This window comes from Haliotis asinina, chromosome 1 (genome assembly GCF_037392515.1).
Source record: "Haliotis asinina isolate JCU_RB_2024 chromosome 1, JCU_Hal_asi_v2, whole genome shotgun sequence".
Lineage (NCBI taxonomy): Eukaryota > Metazoa > Mollusca > Gastropoda > Lepetellida > Haliotidae > Haliotis > Haliotis asinina.
Genome location: NC_090280.1, coordinates 21807507 through 21824457, shown reverse-complemented (window position 1 = coordinate 21824457; position 16951 = coordinate 21807507).

Below are 16951 nucleotides of genomic sequence, written 5' to 3'. Positions count from 1 at the left end.
AGGGATCAAATTCTTCGACCTGTGACTATTCCTTTTCTGCAACGTCACGCCCCTGGGTTAATATTCCAACAGGACAATGTCCGCCCTCATACGCCAAGGATTGCTATGGATTTCTTGCAACGTCACAACCTTGACTTACTGCCTTGGCCTGCAAATTCGCCGGATCTCTCCCCGATGGAGCACATTGGGGAATCGACGTCAACGCCGTCTTCCACATCCGCCAGATGACGTCCTTGACCTTGCAACAGAACTTGAGAGAATCTGACATCCCACAAGCCTTCCTTGCATGTTTGATAGACTCTATACGTCGTCGATGGTGTGCTGTTTTCAATGCCGATGTCGACATATCCGTAATTGACCTAGTGACATGGTCGTTTGACCCCTGTCCCGCTTGTGAAGTCGTGACGTATGTACCTTTGACGTTGTTAGCGTACTTATCAACTGACAATGCATAGTTTCTTTATGTGGCTAGTATATGTCAGTTTGGCTGAAACTCATCTCTGGTGCCACTTGCAATCATATTGCTGGAATATTGCTAAAACGGGCGTGAAACTATAATCAATACAGTAAAATCAATGCTTTACATCACCCCCAGCCTTCTCCCACTCAACTTATCAATAAAATAGGTTAAATATTAACTGTGAGAATCCCTCCTGACGATTGTGAACTTATGTCTAAAATAGTTGTGTAATACTTTCATGCCTAATCACAAATGGAAATCACAAAAGGATGCAGGAAATGGAAAAGCATATTTTTCATGAAGATCTGATCAAACGTCATGGTATAGTTGGGGAAATTGTGTAATCAGTGGCTGGGCATCTGACTTTTGACACGCGTGATCGAATCATTTCCTGACACTCTCAGGCCTAAGTCGCCTGGTGTCCCCAGTTTGTCTAAACGCACGTAATGAAATGTGCAAATAATGAGTAAATGATGAACCTGTAAATGATGAACCTGTAAATAAAGGAAATCACAGAAGGATGCATTGCCCAGCGTCCTTAATATCGTATCTTTTTCCATCTCTGCATGAAGACCCAATCAAACGTCATGGTTGCGTTGGGAGATATTGTCTGATATGTATGAGCGAGTCATTCGGACAAGCTTTTTCCGATTTCCTATAACTGAGGAGTTCTGAATGCAGGTAAATGTCAATTACTTCACTTTGGATGTTCTGTTTACGTCAATGACTGTGAGCTGATGTTCTTCCAAGAAGAACGAAGGATCCTTTTGCTTCCTGGAGCTGTTTGTGAATCAAAAATTGTTGAGCAGTTTCAGGAATGTGCCATTAGGAACCCGCCTATTTTCCCTCTAGGGGCTGGCGGAATAATACTCAAATCGTCATGCAGAGAAATGTATATGTCGCTAATGGGGATCATCTCACCCACAAGGTGTTTTTATACCAGTTGGAACTGGTATCCAGCAAACGTCGTGTGAGTGGTCACTAAACGGATGTGATGGTCAAGCTTGCTAACTTGGTTGATGCATGACATGGTGTTTTCCCATCGTCAGTCAATGCTCATGACTTGACTGCTTACACACTGCTGTCACACAGCTGGTCTGTTGGTGAGTTCAGCGTTAAGAAACACGTGACAGCTATCAGTTATGTGATGAGTCACGTAACACCTGTTAGAATTGGGTCTTCGAAAATCCATGCTTGTAAGGGGCAACTAAGGGAACAGGGTGGTCAGACTCACTGACTTGGTTGACACATGTGATTGTATCCCAATTGCCTTGATTGCTACTCATAATGTTGATCACTGGTTCGTCTGGTCCACCAACCGTTCCAAGCAGCTGTTAATGACTGGAGTTTATTTATGAAATATCCTGAGATGTTTTTGTTAAGATATCGTCTCAAATAACACAAAAATGCACCCGTGGGTTCACAATATTTTATCCAGGGTCTAAATATGCAATGACAGTGCAACAGCTCCCGGGCAGGATCTCGGAGGAGATAGTCAGTTCTGCCTCGCGGCTGTCCGATGGTCACAACCCTTTTCCAACTGGACTACAACGTAAATACTATTACAATCCGGCACCTCATCCACAAGGTCAGTCTTCCGTGGCGAACCAGTTATACTCAAAGGTTCATGACACGACGTGCACGTGGTTATGCTGATGGCCATGATAATAAACCACTGTTGTTTCATTTCTATTGACAGCACTGTGAAGCTTTGGATACACAGTGCAACAAACACGTCTATACTCCCTGTTCAGACCCATATATACTCTCAGTAGTGAAAATGTGCGCTGTAATAACTAAGTCATTTTTTTTTTAAATCCTGACTATTTACAACGTCGAAATGATAAATGTGACAAATTTAACTCCGATTTGCTCATACGAATGTCGACATAAAAGAGGGTATTTACTGAACATTTCTGTAGGATGAGTGTCGTGAAACCCCTTTTCAAACATAATGCCATAAACGACAGCGTAATCAGGCCCCCTAAGTAATGGCCCCCTAAGAAGGAATTACGGCATCTCAGATGTAAACAAACACAGCCCACTCGCGAAACAAATGCAGCGATATTGGTAGTTTAGCGGTAATAACAGAAACACAACGCCCATGTCGGAAACAATGTCGGTAATACTTGAAACAAGGTTGGCAATCTTCGGAGATTTCTCGGCTCCGTTCCGTGATTTGTCGGTCGCGTCCTGAAACTCCCACATCAAAACATGGCGTCACTGGAAGGAGCACCCGGCTCGGTGAGTTTTGTTTTCAGTTTCTACTGTTTTCATTTTTATAATTATCCATCTTTGACCACCCGTGTTGAATGTGTTGAGGTGTGAGTGAGTGTGAGTTTAGTTTTACGCCGCACTCAGCAACAATCCAGCGTTATGGCGGCGGTCTGTATATAATCGAGTCTGGACCAGACAATCCAGTGCTCAACAACATGAGCATCGATCTGCGCCGATGGGAACCGATGGGAATTGGGAACCGATATTCTTATTCTTAAGGCTTATTCTACGCCGACACCTTCACGGGTCTGTTTAGGTGTGAGGTGTTGTCGGAGCTATAGATTATTTTTTTAGGAAAAGATTGTCACTGCAAAACAGCGTCACAAGTAATGCCCCCGGAGGTTATTTACGTCTGACATTAGAAAGCCTCCGGGGGCATAATTTATGACGCTGTTTTGCAGTGACGGTCTTTTTCTTAAAAAATTACATTTGAGATGCAATTCCTTCAAATTTGCCGTAATTCCTTCCCTGATAATCGTAACAATGAATTAACATAAAACAGAAAGTAAATGGAGTAAATACATGTAACTCATCTCGTCACGGCACAACAATCAAATCATACAATTCATTATAATATCAGTCACAGTAACACAAACGACAGAATTATTGTACCAATAAATTACCGAAATTCAGAAAGGAAACTCGTTTAAATTATTGTACGTTTCGGTGAATATCCTTAACTATACATAACAATTCCCTGGACAAAAGACGAGGCCTTTCTTAAACTCTTGCGCCAACCCACCCGTACCGTGAAGTAGTTTCTATCTATCAATACAATAGCGGGCAAAGTAAAGTGTAATCCCAAATCTAACATATGTTACATTTGACCACTCTCTGAATGGCATTGTATATTCAAATCAAATCAATCTCCGTCACAGTTATGCTTGAAATATAAATAAACAGCGCCCCATAGATAGATCTACACTTTAGCACAAATTACTAACGGTGGATATGAGAACAGACAATGAATCTGATGGTACATACACACACACACACACACACACACACACAGAGAGAGAGAGAGAGAGAGAGAGAGAGAGAGAGAGAGAGAGAACATGGACATATAATGAATTATGATTTTAAATTAAGACATATCGCATCAACATACATGAGATGTATTTGGGCTACACAGGCACTTCCTAATGAAAATAGTGAGTGAGTGATTTTAGTTTTACGCCGCACTCAGAAATATTCCAGCTATATGGCCGCGGTCTGTAAATAGTCGAGTCTGGACGAGACAATCCAGTGATCAACAACATGAGCATCGATCTGCACAATTGGGAACCGATGACATGTGTCAACCAAGTCAGCAAGCCTGACCACCCGACAAGCATAGTCGCCTTTTATGGCCAGCATGGGTTGCTAAAGGCCTATTCTACTCCGGGGCCTTCATGGGTTCCTGATAAAAATACTCTCAAAGCACTTGTAAACAGACTGCAAGAAGTCAATCTACAGACCTGGAAATCACAAACAGACACATCTTCAGGAGGACGTATTTATAATGTTTTAAAAATTTCTGAATCGAAATATGAAACCTATCTGAAATTACTACATTATAATAATCGGAGGGCAGTACTTAATTTCAGAACTTCAAACCGTTCTTTTCCAAAAGAAACAGGACGATAGATCGGAACTCCCGCAAATGAAAGATTATGTCCTTTCTGTAATGCAAACGATAGGAGATGAATTTCAAAGTTGGGGACTGGAGGTATGGGGTGTACTGGGGGATGGCAGTGGGAAGGGGTTGAGAGAATGAAGTCTAATTTGTTAGCTTCAGGTTCTCTGCAAAATAGTCTGTCCAGCGTAACTTACATAGATGAGAGGATGGACAAGATTCCCTAAATATTGGCCAGACATTTGGTATATGTCTCAAGCTAGGTACATTCTAGCATACAGTCAGGTGGCTATGCATCAAACGATTTGAGTGAGTGATTCGATAAGTTTAGCAATATTCCAGCAATCTCACGGCGGTTGGAACACCAGAAATATGCTTCAGACATCGTACCTCTGTTGGGAGTCGAACCCGGGTCTCCAGCCTGACAAACGGACGCATTAACCACTAGCAGTGCTACCAACCTTGACAGTTGCACGTGATCGTTCGATAGGTCAACTACATATTCAATTTGTTTTTCCTTGTCCTTCAAGAAGTACTTCGATTTGTTGAAATTATTTGTATCCATTCACAGTTTGGTTGTTTGTTGTTAAACGCCAAACGCAACAATAACCCAGCAAAGAGGCATCTGTCACGAAATCTCGACAGTCGAATTTTACTAAAAGCGTGGGTTTGCCGAAGACCGTTTCTGACCCGGATCTTCACGGTTTACGTACATTTAGTATGTTCTGACAAGTGCAAATCGAAAGTATGGCGCCTTATGCAGGAGAGTGTTGAGAAATGATCATTGTGATACAGAGCCTAGGGGAACGGCACTTCCCCTTGTTCTAAACAATATATCTAGATGGTTGAAGAGATACATTATGTATGAGGCCATCGAGTCTCTACTGTGTTTAATGACCAAAGACAGAATAGTAAAGAGAGGTAGCTACCACTGACATGAGGTGGAGAATTACTATGGCGGCTATCTTCTTATATGAAGTATACAGAAAGAGTGATGATAACCTTGATGAGAAAACCCCTATTGCAACATTACTATTGAAAAACAAATTCAACATCCAATGCATTTGGAGCTTTGAAGAGAAACATGTTTGATGCTGGTACACTAAGGTTTGTGACAACACGGAAAGAGTCTACACGGAAAGTTGTGTCCAAGTTTTTACACCCGGTCACAGGTGGGCTGGATCCCGAAACCTAAACCTCGCTGGATCACCAGCCTGTCAGGAGGTTGGTCAATAAATATAATTGCAGACAATCAACACAGAGAGTAAAGATTCCAGCCAAAAGAATATGTAAAGTCTTTCATCTTCACCAGACCAGCAGCAGTCTGGCATTCTCCAGATTTTACGTTGTGATTGATGAAGTAACAGTTGGGGAGCTTCTTACATGCACTAAGACACGTTTCATGACTCTTCCAACGACCAAGGGTAGTAGCTTTAGCTGTCAGTTTCTTGCCAGTTTTCACTTCAGTAGTAGAATCAATGCGACCTGGAACAAATAACTAAGGACATACATGCCAGCCTCCCATATCATGTGTAACAGGTGTTGTGGTACTGATGGAAAGTTTTCAGTTTGAATGTTCGAATGAGAGGGAAAGTCACATTCACTGCTTCTATTTATTGCTTGCGAAACAGCATTGGAAAATACAAGGACATGTATATCATCGCTTGGTAACTGTGCCTGCAAAAGTCGAATATTGCTCCGAAAATGTCATGGTGTGGCATGACACGGACTGAACAAGGAACCTCCTCAAAGGTCACAATGAGAATCATTAGATTAGAAAAAAACGTACCCCGTTCACACAACGACCGATTAATAATCAAATCCCTATACATGTAAGTGAGTGAGTGAGTTTACGTCATATTGCTGTACATTTTTGAACGGTTATATTCAAGTGTGAGGGATTATTCTTGTTGTATATGACTGACATGTCACCAAACAACATAATAGGTTGTCTCAATAATACATCATAACAGATTCATCTTGAGGTGAAAAGGGATGATGGACTAAAAAGATCAATGAAAGAAATGTCTTACGTCGCCAAAATTGTAGACCTATCCTGCGGTAGCACTCATCACTCGTGAACGCAATCCGCATAAATAGGTGTTTGATGCCTGACGCCACATAGCACTATGGATACTATACGACTGTGGCTGGTAAATACACTAGAATATCAAATGATAGACTACCGAAGGTAGATCGCCATAATAGGGACCATGGGGACTTACAGTACCTTTGCTGCCTGCATGGACCCTAATTGGATTTACATCATCCTTTCAGCCTCTGGAGAGTGTATGAAATACTAGCCAAAATTAGGATAACATGAATACTACGATAAAAAAACCTGGTAGACTTACATTTACATCAAATGTTTTGGGTGAGTGAGTTAATATTTAACGTCACATCGGCAATATTTCAGCCATATGGTGACGAGAACGTTTAATACTGAAATGGAAGATAAATAAGCCTGTCGTCAAAGGACAGCAAAACAAGTATATATCACAGTTACAATTTAGAGAGTCAAAACTAATATCACTACATGGACAAACAAATATAGAAACAGGCTATAGATCTCCAATAACTGAAGGTAGATCACCATACTAGGGACCATGGGGACTTACAGTACCTTTGCTACCTGCATCGAGATTGTATGAAATGCTAACCAAACTTAAAATGACATGAATACTACGATTAAAAACCTGGTAGACTTAAATTTACATCAGATGTTTTGGGACTTACGTACCCTCTCAGGAGCACAATAATTGTACAATGCTTCACCCCTTTTTGAGGGTACAGTCACTAACAATTCTAGTTACTAATCTAAACTACCAATCATTAAAATATATCTATCTACAGAAACATATCGCTCAAAATTCAACCATGAAATCGATTTCCTTTGAAAAAACAATGATTAAATGACAACTAACAGTGGTAAAAGGTCCTTGATAGTTTTGACATTGAAATATTTATCCCTTATGATGGAGAATTCAACACAGTTCCAATGTTTTGGGACTTACGTACCAATGAAATACATCTATCTACAGAATCATATTGCTCAAACTATGAAATTAATTTCCTTTAGAAGACTACATCAGGGACGATAATGATTTTCTTCAAATTATTCGAAGAAAATCTGAGTTACTGAACGGCGTTCCACAGGTTACACGGGGACCGTACAAATCATTCTCATACGGATTATTGAATTGTATAATGATCTCGCTACTGCATGGACATAAGATGATTGGCGTAAGTTTATACTTCAGTTTGTTTACAGAAGCTACCAACCTTGATCGTTTGTAATCACACCATAGACTTCCACTTCACAAAGTGTAAGAACCCCTCGTCGTGAAATTCGGATGAATTGAGCACTTGTGCCTTCAGAAAAGGACACATTGACCACACTTCCTGACGGACCTGCATGGAAATCAGACGAACTGGCTTTTGTCTTGTCACACATAGCTGGGTAGTGAAGGAACCCCTCCACCACTGTGTTGTCAAGTCTTTCTGAAAACGAAAAAAGTTCAGATGATAACGAATAACTGCGAGATCACATGTCAGTCAAACTAAAGCAATGGTGATAGCGGTGATTGCCTGAAATATTAATAGGAACCAATTCTAATTTGAAACGTTGCTTTCATTTGGTTTCGATCGTTCGAATTGTATTTGACTCCTAAACAACAAAGGTGTTTACCTTGACCCCGTGCTCTGTTGAATATCACAATTGCCTTTATTATGTATACGTGGTTGAGATCAACAATCCACCACTGCGTACCATAGAAGCCCGTATGAGTACAACTGCCCTTAAGGAAAACAGTCATGTAGTTTCCATCCACGGCATGTTTAGCGTGCCCGACTGAGTGCCCTTTAGAGGACTGAATTGTAGGCTGTCCCAGCGCTATGTTTTTCCTTGTATCTTTGGGCACCACATCTGCATAATAAACCAGCATTGACGGGATACAATGTCCACGAATCCATGTGCGTACATCAAAACGCGACTCCTTGTTAAGCTGAATATTAATGTTATGATACATGCATAAACATCCATAAAGTTGGTCTTGTTGTTTTGCTTAAGGGAAATACATCTGCCATGCATAAACATCCAGAGTGACGATTTCATATAATACGTCTCCCTGGTTAACAAGCAGCACTGCGCAGCACCACAGAACATTCGACAAAATCTACAACGACGTTGGGAGGAGTATGCCGTACAAGAAAAGAGGTGGAGTGCCTCGTTGTTCATCGTATGTCTTGCTTTGCAAGAGGATAATCAATAATCACCAGCATGTGAGCAGAGGGGCACTTACAAATTCGATCATGAAGTTGGTCTTGTTGTTTTGCTTAAGGGAAATACATCTGCCTTTCCACACGATGCTCAACACTGCCTTCCGAAAAGACACCTGCCTTGCCACATATGAGACCAATGATGTATTTACCCACCCCAAAGATTTGCCACTGTCACTAGGTGAAAGATTTAACAGTGAGATAGCAAAGGGTATTTTAAATGAAACTTTTCCTTTGTTCTCACCCAAATATTAGTAAATGATAAAGAGTAAGATCTTGATAAATCACTTTCAGGTACAATCCACCTTCATACAAGCGACATCCATCTAAGGAGTTCTGGCATTTTACTTTGATAGTGCAGGGGCTTATGTAGCGGCGAAAGCACGTGGTGCATTTTGGTATATTACATGTCTATGTTGTGACAGGCTTATGAAGATATGCTTTTCTCACATTGGTGTTACAGCTCAGTTACTTGTACCGATGTTCAGTTACCCCAGAATGACACTCCTTTTCCTGAATCCATGCACTGCAACTGTAATAGTGATTACAGTTAGTTCCAAAAATTAACATGTAATTCCCACGGAATTACACAAGCTCCCGCACTATGAATCTTTCGTGCAACAAAGATTCCCGTGACTTGATCAAACAAGGTCTCTTACCCTTAACACATACTGTGTCACCACTGTGTCTCTTCACAAATCGAGTGTCAGCTCCGCAGTTCACGAGGGAGCAAGCACCATCTGAAACCTAAATATTACAGACAGATAAACACAATTACTAGGATTCCAGTTGCCATATGACTTGAACAAGTTCTACATTTGAGGTGAAACTGGTTTCATTGTATTATTTGATCAGTGAAGAGTTTCTGGTTCACGTCTACATCTGAGAAGTGTAAACTAGTATGTTAGTCACGTAGAAAGGACCTTGAAGTCTTATAAGTGTAGTTGCAAAACCCTGCAAAATTTGGTCAATTGCGATATTCCGCCTCAAATTCTTGGGACAAGGACTGACACTTCATTTCTTTTGTCCACAGCTTCCGGAAACAAAAGAAAAAAAAGAAAAGAAAATCAAACAAACAAAAAACGAAAACAAAATCTTTCACATATATACTGAGCCACAAACGAAATATCTCACTGATAGCGGTTTCGTGAAGCACACACTTGTTTAATGCACCCTCTGCAACAATAAAAACGGAGGATTGAGTTCAAACGTGACAAGTATGGTTAACACATTTGTGGGGATGACACTTAGTGTTCACACAAACAAAATCTCAAAAATTGCTATCATTAAGATACCCTAAAGTCAGCATTCTGTATAGCCTCCATGGACATCAATAAAGCTTAGAACGTCAAATGTTACTCTTTCAGTATGGGCACGAGAGTTGTCTTGCTGGAAGATGTGATTTCTGTAACGTTCAAAGGGTGGTACAACGATGGGTCTTGTGACTTCGTCAATAGAGCAAACTGCTGTCACCTCATTCCCTCATCCTTGACCAAGATTCTGCAACACTACGGTGTCAACTGACTGGTTCAGACCCATTGCATCCCACACCATGATGCTTGGACCACCCCACGAATCACTTTCAACAATACACTCATTGGAAAACAGTCCATGTCTTCACTATGCTCTCACTCTGTCATCGACAGTTGAGACACAATATCGCTTTTCATGAGATAAAAGCACAGTTCTCCATTGTGGATAACGCCCATTTTGATGCTTCGTTACCCACTGGTTACCCATTGGTTACCCATTGGTAGTGAGAACAGGACTACGATATTGTGTGTGACAGCAGAGGTTTCTTCCGCGGATAGGTCGATGCACTGTCTCGACACTGATAATTCTGGCGTACTGTTTTCGTCCTCCTGGAGAAGCGATCTTGCAGATGGTTGCACACAATCTGTCGGTCCTGACGATGTGATGTTACTGAAGGTCGCTTACCACGTGGACAGTCTTGGCCTCATACGACTCTTCCACTCTTGCAGTCGGTAGATAGTGAACATTGAAATGATTGGCAGTTTGGCTAACTTGCAATCGTGCAAAGACTTCGTTCCTGTGGTCTCTCGTAATTCGTTTCATGACCAATTGTGATTGGGACTTGTTTTCATTGGCAGGGTCGTCACAATATGCACGTGCATTTTCGTTTTCACTAGTGTCATACGGAACCTTTCACTATGTCTGCCTTTTAGGTGCGTTTAGTCGATGTGCTTTTTCATCAGAAAACTCACTGATGTTGGTAATAACTGTAAATTTGGATAGAAAACCATGCTAACAAAACGATACAATCATAATAAAACCACCATTTTGCAAAACCAAATTACCTTTCTTTCGTGTTTCAATAAATTTGAGTACAGCTGACATTCGGAAAATCTTGGTCTCTGTCTCCGTTTTAATTTGGTAACACGTCCTGAATGTCAAACAATATACTGGTTCTTGGAGGCCGTTGCGCTCTGGCATACCGGTAAAACAATTCTCGCCTCACGTTTTACATAGTGAATTTGGGAAGTCATTGTTGTCTTATCTGATATGTTCTAACCACAGGACTTTTAATACTTCGGAACGATGTCAAGAAGTATACCCTGCGAAAATCTGTTAATTACTGTTATTTTCATGTCACATTCTGTCGGTTACGGGTTTTTAAAGGCACGAGTTTTAGGCTTGCGCAGTCGCACTGGCAGTCATATCTCGACCACGGTTTGCAACCCACTATTAAATCCGACCATGGTAAGCACAATCAGCTTTCATCTTGATAATCTACGGCTTGTCTCATAGTAATTTGGAATCATTGTATTCATAGAATATATATCGCTTCTAATTTGAGGGAAACTGACCCAGTAAATAATCAATCCTATCTGACATTTTTATATCATATATAACTTTGGACGAGCTATTTATGGGAAAGGCCATGAATCTAAATGATGTGTTAATTTCTAAATCAATTTCCGCATAAAAAAGTGGAACATTAGCCGATTTATTTTCGAAAAAGGAATGCACGTATTAACATAATGTTTATTTGTCTTCAGATTTCTGAGGGGTTCTCAAATCCATTGTCGGTCCCAATTACCACGTGACCGGGACTTTTTAGCTGTTGTATCTGCATCATGGTCTCAATCTCTCGGAACACACTATTGTCAGAATAGAAGCTTAAGACTTACTTTTTTCTCAGTTTTAATGTGCGGCATTGGAAAAGGGTACGAGAAACAAAAATGTCCAGTGACTATTTCATTGCCAGACTTACCTGTTTCCTTTTGCCTGTATATGATTGCTTGGATGTGCATAGTGGTATAATTGTGTATTAAATATGTTAAATATTTTCAAATGTTCTACTTGGTTAGAAACTGCACAGTTTGTGGAACTTCCTAAACGCATCTGGTGACCTGCCAGGTTTGTCAGATATCATGACACAACACAACATGTTTGTTTTTGTTTGGTATGCAAATCCAAAAGTGTCAATAATAAATTACGCAAAGCCTGACAATATTTAGTGTTGGTTCATTGTACAGTTAGTAATTTACTAAACCAAACATTTCATAGTGTGCTTTCTTATTTTTTGATCTTCAATACTGTTGTATGAATACTTACATGCACCAATGCAAACATCTTGTTTTGTGTAAATTGTGACCGTTGCAAAGCTATATTACCTTAATTTGATCGTGACCTTTTCAAGTATTGCATTTACTTAATTACTTGATCCATAACTTAAAAAGTTTCCATTTCCAAATGGTTGAAGATTCTGTCATTTGTGAGATATCTTTGTACTGTTACATTTTACTTTCTTGTTACCCATAATATACATTCAGATGCAGATAAAGAAGACAAAAGCAATGCTGGCAGCTTACATGGCAGAGCTGGAAAACATCATGAATATAAAAATGACCCAACAGTTCATTTTGTGAAATGCGAGCCCGATAGTGCACATCGATATGAGTCTTGTCGTAGAAAAGGTCCCATTTATCTAAGGTTTTGTATATGTCCTTCAATGATCCAATATTTGTTAAAAATACTCTTAAAAAATGTAGAGTTTAACAGGAGTGAGTGAGTGAGTTAATATTTAACGTCACATGGGCAATATTTCAGCCATATCGTGATGAGAACATTTAACATTTTAAAGGAATGTATGCATATTTTAAAAATCTGTCGACAAAGGACAGTAAAATAATTACAATATCACAGATATACATGAAAGTGTTTTAAAACCCCCATTGTATATACTACTGATATACATGTAAAACTAGTAACTAAATATAAAACATTTTAGCTAGAAGGGTGGAACAGGAAGCGGAATCGGAATCAAGCTATGCAACCGTAAATGCACTCAAAAAGGCGGTTGCATGAGTTTTGCATATAACATTGAAAGACTAGAGTGCCGTCTTTCTCACAAGGATGATACGAAACTAGTTAATGAGGGATAGGTTACTTATCCAAAGGAAGGAAAAGAAGTAAGTTCTTTCTTAGATCATAAGTGATCGTCAGAGCATCTGAAAGCCTCGGGGTAAAATTCTGGAAGTATATAACTGCTGTAGAGATTTCTAAAGATTGTTTTCAATTATCCAATTAAATGAATGAACGTTAATCCTCCATTTAAGAACCTTCTCAAGTCTGCTCTCAATACTGTAACACTGTTATTACTGAATTGTTTGAAAGAATGTAGAGCATATTGCCTGTTGTTCGTCCGTCCGTCCATTTATCTTATCTGGTTCTCTGTCAACGTTTATCTTGTTTAGTGCCTGCTGAAATAGGTGGTAACCGGAACTCAATAGTTGGATGTTTGAAATCCCTCCCTCCCTCCCTCACGTTAGCAATATTTCATTCACTCGTGACTAAAACAAAGCGTACTTTTATAATACAAAGAACGGTAGGATGTTACTAGTAATTCCAAAGTACCTGGGTAACCCAACAGGAGACGATGTCACAATGGGCAGTAGCAAGACTACTTCAATATACTCTTCATAAAAAAAGGAGGGGAACTTCATTTTTTTATTTACGATTAACACTATTTAGGAGATTTATCGGAATCAATCAATGTTGATATGATAATATTGAATGTTTTTGAGAGTGCATAACCATTTACACTTCCTTAAAACCTATAGCTATTTGGAATGTAGTCGCTTTTGAAAGACGATTGGTGTATGGCATGTCATTTGCATGTATACGATTTTCATTTTAAAACAAACACCAACAAATGTGTGATGCAAGGTGTGTGTCAAAATTAATATTCTAAGTGATTTCTCGACCTTCTTGAAAAACGTCAAAATCAAGAATGTGACGCCATGCACGTGTATGGGGCTACTGCGTTGTGCACGTGCATATCATGCGTTGTGTTTAGGGTGGTAATAGAGGGAAATGGCGGTGCGTTCATTAGATGTCTGTACTTGAAACGTTTGTTAACGTCTACATTTGCTATCCAAATTGAAAGTTCAGGTTCCCCTACCTTTTCTGTAGAGTAATATTTGGAATTTCTGACATTCCACCGCCCCATGCATATTGACTTAGCTGATGTCCAGACATCTGGAGGTGTGATGGAGGCCAGGTTGCATAGCTTGATTCCGATTTCATACACCCTTTCCTGTTCCACTGCTTGTCCATGTTGAAGGAACACGTATGTCAGGAATAGTAGTTCCATCTTCGGAGGATCCCAGTGTTCTAAAGGGAGAAGCTGCCAACGTGTAATATAGTCTCCAAATGTCTCAAAGATCATTTGCTCGATCCAGATATTGCAAGATGTATGTGCTTTTATGTAGATTCAACGAGATGCTTTACCTTCGTAACATGCATCAACAGTCGCTCTAAAAACCCATAAATAATAAATTTCTAAGTGTACCTCAAGTCCAGGCAGTGATAAATAATATAGATACATAAGATTGTTTTCAATACCTTTCGACATGACTAATATTGCGTGTTATGTCATTCCAATTGCATCCTTAGATGTGAATAATGTTCATTTTGACATAATAATGCTCGTGATAACGTATCATATAATATATCAAATATGGTGGGTATTTTAAGTGAATCTAAACCTCTAAAAGGAGGTATATTGTCAGATCATATTTCATATCTCAGATCATATTTCCATTGAGTGAGTGAGTTAATATTTAACGTCACAACGACAGTATTTCAGCCATATCGTGACGGGAACATGACACTGAAATGGAACATATGTATATTATAAAAAAGCCCTGTCGACAAAGGACAGTAAAACAACTAGAAATAACAGAAAAGAATGTAAAACTAGTAATTAGACCTAAAATAGTTTAGACCTATAGAGGACAATACAATATAAATATGGGCTCTAGATTGCTAACAACTGAAGGTAGATCACCATACTAGGGACCATGGGGACTTACTGTACTTTTGCTACCTGCACGGACCCTAGTTGGATTTACATCATCCCCTCAGTCAGCAGCAATTTGGGAAATTTAGTCATACAGTAAAAAGACACTTACTCTACGATTAAAAACGTGGAAAGTTTAAATTTACTTTGAATGTTCGTGGACTTACGTACCCTCTCAGGAGGACAATAGCTTTACAGTACTTCAACCCCCCCTTTGAGGATACAGCCACTAACAAGCACATTTACGAATTTAAACTTCCAGAAATAAATTTTCATCTATTTATAATACAGTTAATAAATCAAATTCTTTTTAAAATGCAATAATTAAATGTGAACTTGTGTTATGAAAAGGATCCTTCATCGTTCTGGAATTAAAATATTTATCCCTTGTGATTGAATATTAAACACACTCAAGCACGACATACTTGACAGTGATTCTTTCATCACATGGGATGCAGAATGGAGGATCTTCACCTTTCAATAGCTATTGATGAGTATATCTCGTATGACCAACACGGAATCGTCTCATATTTCCAATCATAATTTAGTACATATCTAAGTTGGCACTTCACGTTTCTGTCATACTCACGGTGCCACAACAGGTGTGAAGTCTAGTCATCCCCACCGAGCAAATTTGTGTGTGAAGTATTAATTTCCTTTCTGTCTTAGTCCTTTTTTATAAGTAGAGGTAATTATTTTGATTTAGCAACTTCCGTATAACTAAATAAAATCGGTGTCTATCACCAATGGTACAAAGTGACAAGCAATTTATTCTAGCCTAAAGGTAATGGCAACGTGAGTATGGCTGTAAGCAATATTCCAGCAATATCACGGCAGGGGATACCAAAAGTGGGATCCGAACGTGGGTCTTATGACAGGCATGACAGGCGGGCGATTAAACCATTCCGCTAAACCTCCACCCGCCAACGACAAGAGCTAGTCAAGCCAAAGCTTTATGTTGAACAAACCATTGATCATAATCAAATGTAGATAGGTTTCAGTTCTGTCATGTGTCTGTCTGACAATGAGAGTGTTCCAACGTTGACAGGTCATCACTTTTCACCAAATAATCTATTTTTAGAGAAATATTTACGCTACAGAATGGTAAGAACAACAAACCCTGTGTTCAACAGACTCAACTCCATGCATTTCGATCAAAGAGGTGATATTGTGTACACATGACCTGCTTACCCTAGGTTGTCAACAGAAGTTTGTCGAACAAACAAAATATATTATACGTTTTCTCGCATTTCACGAGTATCGTTTCTTTTCTTTGCTGTTAGGTCTGTTATCAACACACAAAGCAGTGACACATAACGTGCTGACAGCCATAGCCAACACATATTTCTCCTCATATCAAAGTTTGATAATGAAAAAATTGGTAAACACTACTTTGAGTGAATTTTCTTTGCCCGTAATGCTTGTTTTATGTCATGGCAAAGTGCACCTATATACATTTTCTTCTTTATCAGGCCATCAACAGACGTATGTTAAATGTAATAAATCATAAAGAAAGTTATCGCGCATCTCACGAGTATAAAGTTTTCTCGATGTTTTTTATCTGTTGTCAACAGCAAAAATCTCTCTGCCTACAAACAAAACATCTGTGATGAAAAGGTTTTCATCAAGAACTCGCAGCTCAAGCCAAGTATTTGTAAGACACGTAAGATCCTATCACGATGTCGGATGACCAAACATGATTTCATATCAAGAGGAAAGAACTCTTTCCCTCTTTTTTGGATTGCAAAAATGCATTTCTTTCGCCAGTTCAGTATGACTCTAGTGAGAAAGTCGGCAATCGAGTCTTTCAATGCAATATGCTTAGCACATGCATGAGCCTTTTTGAAAACACTTAAGGATGCTAAACCGGACCCCGATTCCATACACTGCTTCCTGTTCCACTGCTTGTCCGTGTTGGATGAACATGTATGGTTCCAGGGTTCACGGCAACGTCGCGACCAACATGGATGATGCAGATGTCGTTTGACTCGTC